The sequence below is a fragment of the Meleagris gallopavo genome, chromosome 3 (assembly GCF_905368555.1).
Source record: "Meleagris gallopavo chromosome 3, MGAL_WU_HG_1.1, whole genome shotgun sequence".
In the NCBI taxonomy this organism is placed as follows: Eukaryota; Metazoa; Chordata; class Aves; order Galliformes; family Phasianidae; genus Meleagris; species Meleagris gallopavo.
This window is the reverse complement of record NC_139406.1, coordinates 49,853,784-49,865,929: the sequence shown is the minus strand read 5'-3', so window position 1 is coordinate 49,865,929 and position 12,146 is coordinate 49,853,784. Positions and strand designations below refer to the sequence as shown.

Genomic DNA, 12,146 nt, shown 5'->3' with positions numbered 1-12,146 from the left:
AGCACATTAATTAAATCACATTCTTTCACAGTTTGGACTCATCAATTCTCTACCAACTTATGGTCACACTGTATTTTGACACCTGGTAGTTTCCTGTACATATGTATGAGAAAGTGAAAAGCGTAGATACTTACAAAGTCTGAAGACTTTGCAGGTTTGATAGCTAGCCTAGGGCAACTATGCTTTCTTGATCACTCGCCAAGTCTGTAGCATGAGATGACCACCTGAGCCAGATTAGCTCCTTAGGAGGTCTGGAGCGTCCATAATTGGCACAACAAAGTTCAGGTGAAAGAGATGTCTTTGCAAGCCTCATTTGACTTCATAGAAAGCAGTGGTCTTAAGTTTGACCTGCTGAGTGTCTATTCTGGAATATTTAGCATTTTTGTAGTGTTCTGTTGCAGTTGTATGGAATGAGCATTTAGCTCTTTCACAAATGAGATACTGAGTGACTTGAATCAGACACCTACTTTGGTTTGGTTTAAGTGTATCCCAGTGTCACAGCATAGGAACTCTGTGGTACAAACAAGGCTAGAATGAAAAGATGAATCCTGAGCTCAAGGCAAGTCTACAGACAAACTGTCAGACTACAGATGTCTATTCGATGAGTTCCATTCATCCTAGGCACTGAATAAGGCAAAGGCCCTGTAGAAAAGAGAGAATGTGATTAGATCATTAAGTGCAGAAGAAAATGTGGCAGTAGGAAGAAGAAGCATACCACACTGTCTTTAATCTAACTAGTGAAGAAACTGTTTTATGGTAGATGTGGCTGTATGGAAGACCTCAACATTGGATGATTTGCATTAATGTCAAAGCCTTAGTTTGTTGAGCAGATTTACCATATTCCAGTTGATACCCATAAACCCTCAACACATTGAAGTCAGGATCCATTCTACGTTTGTAGCTGAATCATATTCATGCTGCCTTATCTCCTTCTTTCTATTTACAGTGTATATGTATGATCACACAAGGTAGGCATGAACTCAAATACCAAGGCACTGCATATAACATAAAGGTTGATCAGAAACTGTACACATTTTTATTGTGATGTAAGGTCTTTGCTTTTTGTCTCTATGCAATCTTGGAAATACAGTCTTTCAAAATCCTTGCAGTATATCTGTGTATCTCTGCATTTTAGAGAAACCTTGGCACTATGTCCATAAAGTGCATGAGCTAATAATCAGTGTTAATAGTTAACTGACTGCAGAACAAAGGCATGTGAATACAAATTCTTTGTGGATATTGGACCTCATTATTTTGTTCCTGTTGAAGCAGTGACCTCACCTTTTAGGCTTGTATAGTCTTAGTGTTGTCTAACACCATGGAAATTGAGGCACTGGAGGTTTTAAAACATGGTTATTGATTTCTGTATGCATTAATAAGTGTTTTTTTGTTTGTTTGTTTGTTTTACATCACATGGATTTGTAACACAAAGTTTGCAACATGTCACTCCAATTTTTAAGTCAGAAGACAAGCTCAGTGATGAATCCCAGAAAAAAGGAGTGATATCCATTTGTAGCTGCATGGAGCTTTGAATGATGGTGGTGGTCTCATAAGAAATGTGACTTGTGGAGGTTGTGTTCACAACAGTGCTTCTGTAATAATGGTGATAAGACTTTATCAGTACCATTGTTGATCAGAATAAAATTAAAACTCTTCCCATTTAAAAATTACATTAATTAAATTGTCAGTGTTAAGCCAGTCCTGAAATGGTACAAGAAGCCTATGAACAGAGAAAGGAAGGAGCATGAGAGGTTGGTTGGAGGTCTGTAGTTGGCCATTTGGTATTAGTTGGTTAGCAGATTGTTGCAATTTCATGTAGTAAATTATTTGTGACAGTTACGTCTGGTGAAGTCTTGGAGAGACAAAGGAAAATAAGTTGAAGACCAAGTAAAAACAGGAAAATGAGGCAGATGAGAACAAATTTGAGAATTAGTTGACTTATGATATATGTGAGAATTGTCAGTTAGATGTCCCTGGACTGCATAGAGCCTAAGTCAGGGTGCAAATTCTGGGGCCCCCAACACTAGAAGGACATTGAGTGGGTCCAGAGGAGGGCCACAAAGATGATCAGACAGGCTGAGAGAGCTGGGGCTCTTTAGCCTGCAGGAGAGGCAGCTCTGGGGGACCTTGTAGTGGCCTTCTAGTACCTGAAGGGGGCCCACAGGAAAGCTGGGGAGCGACTTTTTATAAGGGCACGCAGCAACAGGATGAGGGGAACTAGTTTTAAACTGGAAGAGGAAAGATTTCGTCCAGATATTAGGAAGAAATTCTTTACTGTGAGGGTGATGTGACACTGGAACAGGTTGCCCAGAGAGGTTGTGGGTGCCACATTCACGGTCAGGCTGGATGGGGCTTTGAGAAACCTGGTCTACAGGGAGGTGTCCCTGCCTATAGCACGCGGGTTGGAACTGGATTTTCAAATGTTTTCCATCAATGCACTGTCCTTCCCATAGCTGTTTCCCAAAGCCAGCTGTCTACTCACACTCATCTAACAGCCGTTCAGCAGCCCTCAGAGGTGACAAGAGGAAGAGACATTGGAGGCAGTGGATTCTGTGGCTCAAAAGATTAATTTCCCCTTCATTTAAGGATTTATCTTTTTTACAGTTGTAAGGATGACTGCTCAAATGTTCTTAATTGTGTCTGTTTGCCTGATGGGAAATGTGCAAGAGCATTTGGGGTCTGTGGCTTTGGTACATGGCAAATGGCAATTAACAAAACAAAATCTGCCTCTGGCAAATTAACTTTGCACAGATTCTAGAGGCTTTTTTCCATCAGTTTTGTTTTTATATGTTTTTATTTGCTGAAGCCCAGGAAACTGAGGTTATAATTTCAAAATGTATGTTGAGTTGGAGTCCTTCTTGCCTGTCAGGTGCCTGCATTTGCTAGCCCTCCTTTCCCACTCGTATTTGCCTAGGTATTGGCCTGCATCCTTTAGTGCGTATTGCCTCTGATGTCTGACTCATTATGGCAGCAGAAGTGCTGATGCCAGGCCCAGAAGCAGTACTTAAAAACCTGCTCCTTCAAGCTCAAAGCTAACCCAGTTTGTGGCAAATGGAAGAAATGCAATCATTTGGCACCTTGTCCATGCATCAGTTCTGAACATGGGACATTTCTCCTCAGCTTTTTCTGTTTGACTAGGTTGTCATAAAGACTGCTAACTCTGATGAGTGGAGTTTAATGCTTTGGAAGGAAACGACTGGCTTACTGCATTCTTTTTTGGGCTGCCAAGCCTCTTCCCCCCCTCACACCCCAGTATACTCCGTCTTATACCCAGGAATGAAGAAAAATCTCAGATTTCAAAGGAGGGAAACAATCTTTCTTAGCCCTTATGTTTGGGATGGAGAGGGAATGGATTGGGCAGCAGGAGAAGAGAAAGGCAGAATAGGACATAAAAACAGACAAAATGCAATCTGAAGGTTCAAAACCAGAAGATAAGTGAGTTCCCCCAAACAATCTGCTTTAAAAAAAAAAAAAATCCAGTTTTTGTTTTCTTTCCTCGTGCTTTGTTTGGGAACATCTTGTGGTTATGTGCACTTCAGGCTGGCAAGACCTGGGCTCTGTTGTGCTCGAACACTTGCAATGACACAGACTGAAAGTATGGATGTTCCCTATGTGTATCTGTAGAGATCAGTGCTGGCAGACTGCCATGGTGCCATCACACTTCTTCCTTGTCATATGCCAAGGTGAGGAGGTAGAAATTCCCAAGGAGGCTGGCAGGGTTACACAGAAAATGGGAGAGTTTGGAACAGGAGGTGATGATCATCCTGTCCTTCCCACAAATACCAGCATTATGATCATCTGTTTGAATGACCCCATAAGAACAACAGTGGAGCTGGGGATTCTCCCTGAGAAGTGTTTCTCATAGAAGAATACCAGAAGAAAGGAGAGTGCCAGGCACACAACATTTGTCAGCTATTTGTACCAGTGTAGCACCTGACTGCTGAGAGTGAGAGTCAGGAGAAAAAGCTCAAGAGGATTAAGATGAATTTGTCCACAGTCGTGTTTAATTGGAGTGAACAACTGGAAACTGGTAGCTTTCATACCTCTTTGGGGGTTGCAAAAGAGGAAAGTCAAGGACCATTAAAACCAGGCTTCACGCTCGCTTTTCGGACAGAGCTGCTCTGTCTGCCAGCAATGATTTTTGCCTGGCCTCTGTGAGATGTCTGCCATTTTGACCACCCTAAAGCCATCTTCAGTGTTCCAAGGAGAGATTCTGTATTGCCTTTGTAGGCACAGCAAATTTACTGTGGCTTTGCTTGGGACACCAGTGGTTTGACTTGAGTTGAGATTTTAAGCAGAGCTGTCCAGGGGTTCTAGCAATGCAGGGAGAACCCAAAGCAGCAGATTGTCATGGGAATAAAACCACCTCAGCCAAAGCCCTTAGAAATGAGATTTGTTCCTGCTGTTTACCAAGGGACTGTCACTGCTGGAAAAGGAAGAATCAGATCCTGTCTCTTGCCAGCTGTGGGACGGAGGAAGCCTGGCTCTGTGGCACCTTTCTTCTGGCTCTGTCACATCTGCCCCCACTCTCCTCCCTCCTCTCTGTCAAATGTCCTCTGGCACTGAAACCTGTTCATCACTGCCACATCACTGGGGTAGTGAAGTTCAAATTCAGTGGTGCTACTGAGAAGCCTTTACCTGTATGGAGCTCCCAAATACATCTGAATATACCTATGCATCATCAGTGTTATAGGAATTCTGCCACACTGACTCATTTTGTACACTAGGACAGCTGATAGAAAAAAATACAGGCAGACAGACCTCATCTTTTACTAAGTGCTCCTCAGAAAAGTATTGGATGAATGGCACACAGTCTGACAAAAGGATGGGTTTGGGGCCATAAGGGTTCATATAACTGCTAACAGGCTTGTGTGACATGCAGGGACTGATGGAGTAAAACATACACAACCTGAAGAAGAGCAGTCTCAGAATCACTTAATGTTCTGTTGTGGTCCAGCACTAGGCCCCACTTACTCCTGTCATTCATCCTTGTTTCACTTTCTTTTTCTTGGCTGATCTAAAACAGCCCTCACATCATGGTGTCATATTTTCTCTGATAGGACTGGGACAGTGGTTCAAAAGGATCAAGAGAGGATGATATTGAAGCAAATAGCCATCTGTTTGATCTCAGTTTCTAGTGGGTTATTTTGTTTGTTTGTTTGTTTGATTGATTGATTGATTGATTGGTTTTGGGGTAGGATTTTCTTTGCTCAAGAGGAATGTCCATGGTGAAATTGTGTTTCCCTCTGTTATCCTCTCGCAAGTAATTTTCTGTCAAACTGATTGTCATGAGTCCAAGCTGGGTTCCCTCTGATAGGGCTAGTTTGCAATCCTGGGAGATTTTCTTCTCTCTTCTAGAAGATATTCATGAATCTGTGACTCTTCTTCCCCTTAACAAGGGAAGATCTCACATATATAATTATGGCACATCAGCAGTCTTGGAATCCCTACTGTTTCCTGAGAATGTCCTTTAAAAATGAAATAATAAGGTGAGTGGCAGCTGACTACATAGAGCAAGGGAGGTTCCAATTTCTCCCAAGAGGAAACTAAGCCAAATTTGTGATGCAGATTATTCTACCAGAAAGTCTTCAACTCTTGCTCCTAGATTACTAACATGATCCCCCAAGGTGTATACATTTTTCAGTGAGCACAACAGCATGGCATGGATGAACATGAAGTCTCAAATAACTGCAAACAGTTGAGATTCAGTACTCCTTTGCCCAGCCTATTTGCCAAGTCATATTTTGTTGCCAGATTCCTGTGTTAATCCAGAACACAAGGACAGTCCTCATTGTAGGACTCGAAAGAAGAAGGGCAGCCAGTGATCTGATTTGAGATTTTCTCTGTTCTTGCTTTTGGATTGATTCTTGATGTACTGCTTTGCAGTAATTAATAATTTCCACATGAGAAATATATCTTCTCCATTATCTGTCTGATTGTCTTCAAACTCATTATTCCAACACAATACAGTTATTGCCCAATTCTGTGTACTGGTCTGTTGATTCAGTGACATTTTAGATGCACTTGAGGGAAAAGATCGTCTTCTAGCAATGTGTAAATCTCTTGTGTCACTCAAATAAGAAGTTTTATTATTTATATTCATTTCAATTTTCTTATTTACATTAGTCTATTTTCAGCTTAGTTTATTATTCAATTTTAAAACATATTCAAAACTGTCAAACATTCAACTTTTTATTGTTGGCCTTTGGCAAAGAAATTGGAAGGAATAGTTCTCTCTCTGACGTTGAAACAAAAGGTAGACCTTTCATGAGCTGGGCAGAATAATCCAATTGACATTGCTGAGAACACAGTGAAACAGTGAGAGTTTTTCTTAGAAGAGTTCTAAATGTAGCATCTAGCAAATATGGAGGTACAGAATATGTAACACCCAGAAAGGCTGTGTTTTCCTGCAGTCTTCAACCAGCGTGCCAGAAAGACCAAAGGTCAGGTTTTCAAAAGAATGCTGTGTTCACTAATTCTAATTTAATTATCTACATAAGTAGCCATGTTTTCAAATGGCTAAGCACCAAGCAACTCCCATGGAAACTATATCAAGCACAACCCTATTTAAAACTACAGCTGGTTTAAATGCCTATTCAACTTTTTTAATTTGGAGACTTTCAGCCAACTTATTGGTTCTGAGAAGTGGACACATTAGTGTCCTATGGTAGTTCTTTGTTATTCTTTGATTCTTCAAAATATACTCCTAAAGAGAAAACAAGAAGACTGGTGCATTTGATTGGAGTTTTCTGTATTTTTTAATATACATACAGAAGCGTTGAGAGAAGAAGAGCTCAGTAACTTAGAGACTTGTCAAGAAACCCAAGGCAAATTACCAGCTCAGCCCTCACAGGCAGATTGGGAAATCCCAGGAGTGCCAACAAACAGTGTTCAGAATAAGAAATCTATCTTAAAAATCACAGGAATTTCTCCTTTTTGAACTATGCTTCTCCAGCTAATTTCCAAGGTTTAACAGAGCAGTCATTTGAGTCTTCAAACTATTCTTCCAAAACCTAATTTTCAAGCCCTCCATTCCAGCATATGGAGGAGGAAGCTTCAAAAATCCTATCATGAGACTGCTTGAATTGGCAACCCTGTTATCAAGATGTTACTGTCAAGGCCAAACTCAAAGGAATGACCTTGGAATAAAGGCCCTATTATCTCTCACCAGCTCTTCAAACTCTCTATCCCCCAAGAAGCTCCGCAGTTGGCATGGGATGCTGGGCTGTCTGGAAAGAGATTAAATTGTTCACAGCTGCCTGGGAATTAACAAACTTCCTCTCCTTTACAGTGGAATGCAGCATATTTTCAGGCCAGGTGGAAGATGGCATGCAAGGTTCTTATAGGACCTAGAGTTGGCACAAAGAGAAACATTTTCATGTCTGCACATATATCTGAGTTACCAAGGCTCAATAATAATTTTCTGGCAGATTACTCCTGCCCTACAGCAGGTTTCTGTGATCACTAAAGCCAGAATGAAAGCAATGGGTCTGGATTTCACACTTCATATCATTCCACACTGAAGCTTTAATTTTGAAACCTATTTTTTTTCTTGTGACACAAATCAGCAGGAATGAGTGTGACAACACACAGGTAAACAGCCGAGGAAACTGCGGGGACAGTTCCGTAGCAGACACAGTGATAGTGTCACATCTGGGAGGAAATTATTCCGAATAACTTGATAAACCTTTGGCAAAATTGCTAACTGAGAGATTGTACACTGTAAATAGCAAATGAGATCTTGTTTTGTCCAAGGCAAAATAAAAACTTCTGGTCTTTCCTTGTTTATTATCACAACACTTATTGATCCTAATAAGTAGAATCCTAACTATCAAATAACTACCTGCCCATACTTAAAAAAATCAGTCCATGAATGTGCAAAGGTCCTCTCAGAGGGCTCCCTAAATCTTTCTTTATTTGGTAGCATCTTCGGTTCTGTGGAAAGAAACTGAATTTTAGCCCTGATCATTAAAGAAGGAAAATTTGGATTGTGCGCAGCTTAATCTTTCACAGATTTAAAAAGGCAGGGCTGTTTAGATCAGGGATGGACAAAAGTCATATTGCATTTAAGCATTCTTAACAGTTGTAGAGGTACTTTTTTATAATGCAAAATGCTAATAAAAATACTGATGCTCATCAGCTGTAAGAAGGTATTTTTCACCTGCTTTAGTATTGTCTGATACTGGGAAAACAAGAGAAGTATACACAATGCATCAGGTCTTTTTCACACACTTTGTATGCTTTCTTTGCCTCCTCATGACATGAAAAGAATCATTTCAATTTTATATATATATGTATCTATTTTTTTTTTTTTCCTAGGGTTTACCATCTGTGACTTAAAATACAGCTTTCTATTGCAGTTTGCATTTTCTGTTCTCTTCTACTAAATGGCCACTGATTTCAAACCTCAAGGGAAAGTCCTGGCAATATGCTGAAGATTTTACCACAAGTTTCTATCTGAAATTACACACTCATTTCTGAAAGGACTTTTACACAAAGATCAGTCAAATTGAAACCAGTGTGCAGCCAGTTCTGCTCATCCAGTAATATTCTGACCCATTCTGTTCTACAGCTCTTTTCTTGATAAAGACATCACACACTGAAAGAGGACATGGTACAAGTTGGCAATAAACATTCTATACTTTCTGTCCCTGTATTCTTCTTCCACATGATCCATGAATATATTCCTTTCTTCTCAAACGCTGCTTTACGAGTGAATGTGATCTGTGATGCAGACCTTACATAGATGGTTCCTGTTCTCACAGGATAACTAGAAGTCCTTTAGCATCTCACACATGAGGGATTCCATTAGTATAGCCAGAAATCTTTGTGTCTAGATAATGGCTTAAAAGAAAATAGGTGCAAAAATTGCACAGGACAGCTTTGCCAACATCCTACCAAACAAAATGGGGGAGAATGAAGAGAGGGGTACAAGAATGAAGCAGTGTTTGTTGATGGTAAATTCCTGCTCCAGCAGCAGCAAGGTGGGCAGGGTGACAGCCTGCGTGGGACTCTGACACTTGTGGGCAGGATAGTGTCACGCTCTGCATGGTTCAGCTGAATTCAGCCACTTCTAAAGTTGCTTAAAAGGGGTTTGTGTCAACCCGGCTGAGACAACTCAATCGAGGGAAGAAAATCCAAGTAGACAGGCCATTGGTGCTGGATTTTTTGCTATATAAATACCTGAAAAGGAATTTCCAAATCCACTATGACACAGACATAATACTAGTGGAAAAGGGGAATAATCAGTTTATTTCAGTCACTAAGTCAAAACAAAAGTATATTGACAGTGAATCCAGGGTGTAAAGAGTCTCTGAAGCCATTCGCCAGCAGTGGGAGGAAGATTCCCTTTTGCAGGTGGTGCCAAAGGCCAGCTGCTGCCCATCCCTTGAGGATCCAACCTTGAGCAAAGCCTGCTGTGAGTGAATGGATTTGGGCGAGTCCCCAGCTCCGGTCCCACACTGGATTGGGGCATTGAGCCCCACCTTGGAGAGTGCCGGCGCTGTGTCTTACTCCCTAGGGATGGAGAGAATAAACAAGATAAAGCCGAACCCATGCAGTACAGAAACAAATAGGGAGTGCATTTCGTCACAGTCTCAACAGCAGTATTTTATCTTTCATAGTATCATAGAATCATAGAATAGTTCTGGGTTGAAAAAGATGTCAGAGATCATCTATTTTCAACCCTCCCGCCACGGACAGGATTGCCAACCACCAGACCAGTGTTTGGGCAGGGTCACCAACCGCTGGACTGGTGTTTGTTACACTGTGAGGTTTCAGGTTTTCCTTCCTTTCTTTCTTAAGGGAGTGTTTAAGAAATCTTAAGAAGCAGTGCTGCAGTACAGCTGTTCCTCCCTTGCTGCATTTGTAGATTTCACCCAGCCCAGTTTGACTTCCAGCCCTAACTTTTCGTTCAAAATAAACTTTTATTGGAAGATTATATATTTTGAGAAATCCATATCCGACAGAGTATTAATTTATGCTCCATTATGTAGCACTAAAAACGCTATTAAAAGCAAAAACTTGTGCTTCCACAAACCAAGAATATCTATAAATGAGGCTTAGTGGTTTCACAGGGATCTCTCTTTTGAGGTTTCTTTCCTGAGTCACTGCCTTAGTCGTTCCAAATCTTTACCTCAGGGTAGAGTTTACTGAGGAGGACCACAAGCTGACCTGCATTATTATCCGGGCACAAAGAGCCCTTTCTCTCTCTGGGGGATAAATACCATGTCCCCAAGGTAGTGGGCTGCTCAGTGTCAGCAGTTCCTACACACAACTGCCAGAGCCACCTCTGTGCATTACAAAGCAGCTGATTTGTTTCCAAAGCCATCATCAGCACAGAAGCAAAGACAAACACAAATGCAAACATAGATAAATAGAACATTAATATGCCTGCTGGCAACCTGCTCCCTGCACAGATTAAGAGACCCTTAAAACCTCTGCGCAGTGCGATGCAATTCACTACCTGACTCTCTTCAAGCTGTCTGACAACACAGCCGTCTGTATGTCTGTTTATAAGCAAAAAATGCTCCAGCTGCTTGACACTTCAAATAACAGCGATTCGCAAAGTCTTGGCATTTAATTTGCCAAGTGTGCTTCCTTGCGAAGATGATGACTCGAGTTTTCTTCATTTTGCTTGGAAAACAAAGCAATGAGGAAATCAACTTTCCTCAGTAGCACAAAATATTGCTTCTGTAAAAGAGTAAAAAAATGTGAGTTAAAAGCAGCAAAAAGCTGTGGTAGAACTGTGAGCGCATTTCGGCAGCGTGCTCCCAAGCCATGACACAGGGCTGAGTGTGGGCAGGCTGGATGCTGCCTTCATCCCACTGTGTATTGGCAGCAGCCGGGGCTTTGATGTGCACTGCTACAGCCTGCACTTCACAATAGGACCGTCCCATAGGTGCAATAACTTTTGTGTGCTAAAAATCGTTAAGGACAGGAGCAACTTGGTTGCAATGGATACAGCGCTGCTTTCTAAATCAGTGTCTCCTTTGATGGGTTGTGTAAATCTGTTTTGCTGCTGCCCAGGTAGGAACTGCTAATCTAAAAAAAAAAAAAAAAAGAACTAAAATAAGAGAGATTTATGATCTATTATAGCACATGTAGTGTGTCAACATCAGCTTTCCCTGATATCGAGAAGTAATGAAACAACCAAAATTATTGAATATACAAGTGAAAGAATACAAGGAAAATGGTGTTTGAAGTGACTGTTCTGAAATGCTAAAAAAGCTCCTCTCAAATTGGAGCGTGCCTGAAGAAGGACTTCTGGGACATGCTTTTTCCCTGAGTGAATTTACCAGGCGTCCCGAGCATTGTTTGCCTCCTGGTTCTGTGGTGTCTCTGTGGATTTCTCATACCGATTGCTGCATTGCCTGCCTCTATGAGGAAAATAGCCTGTGTTTAGGAAATATATTAACACGCTTTAAGAACGTGTCTATTGTATTCAAACTAACAGTAAAAAACAAGGAGAAAAAGCAGTTTTCTTAAACCCATGCTGTGTGGTCAGCCTTAAAGCTAACCAACACACTTGTTTTGAGCACTGCTTTTAAAAATCTTTTTTAGATATCTCTCCTGGATCCCAAGGAACAAAGAGGTCTGGTGGGTTTTCTTTGCTTCTTGGCTCTTGGAGTGTATACCATTTCAGTTCTTAGTGAAGCTTCATGAAACACCTGCCGAGAACATAGAGCCTTAGGTGAATGCAAGTCAAATAGCCATGTCTGGGGGAGTGCCTGCACTGGATCTGTAGGAGAATGAGGCTGCAAAGAGCTTTAGACAATGGTCTGATTGTCCGGGGCTCTGTGCTTGCCAGGAGCAAGACCAGGGGAAGGTTGGTGGGGGGGGGGGGGGGGGGGGGGGGGGGGGGGGGGAGAAGAGGAGCTGGAAAAAAAAGAAGTGAGGAAAAGCCTGAAACTATTTGGTTAAAGCATTACCTGTGTTGTGAATCAGCTGACAGGGGGAGAAGGCTCCTTTGGTTTCGATTCTTAACCTGGAATGCTAATTGTGTTACATATAAATCAATCTCTGAGAATATGAAAGGAAGGAAAATCAAGTCCTGGGGTTTCAGTCCTAGTGGGGGCAGGTGCATTATTAGTGCTCTGTGGGTAATTACATCTTCTCCACTGACAGCAGTAATAAAACTTATTGTG

At 41.5% G+C, this 12,146-nt stretch overlaps 1 long non-coding RNA gene across 1 annotated transcript; it reads right to left on the bottom strand.

The window, feature by feature from the left end:
- Window positions 1-9,226: 9,226 nt before the first annotated feature.
- On the bottom strand, window positions 9,227-11,855 carry LOC146544703 (uncharacterized). The gene is made up of 2 exons (XR_014882466.1): window positions 10,466-11,855; window positions 9,227-9,516 (listed from the first exon to the last, which is right to left on the bottom strand). It is a non-coding gene; the product is annotated as an uncharacterized LOC146544703 (long non-coding RNA).
- Window positions 11,856-12,146: the final 291 nt, after the last annotated feature.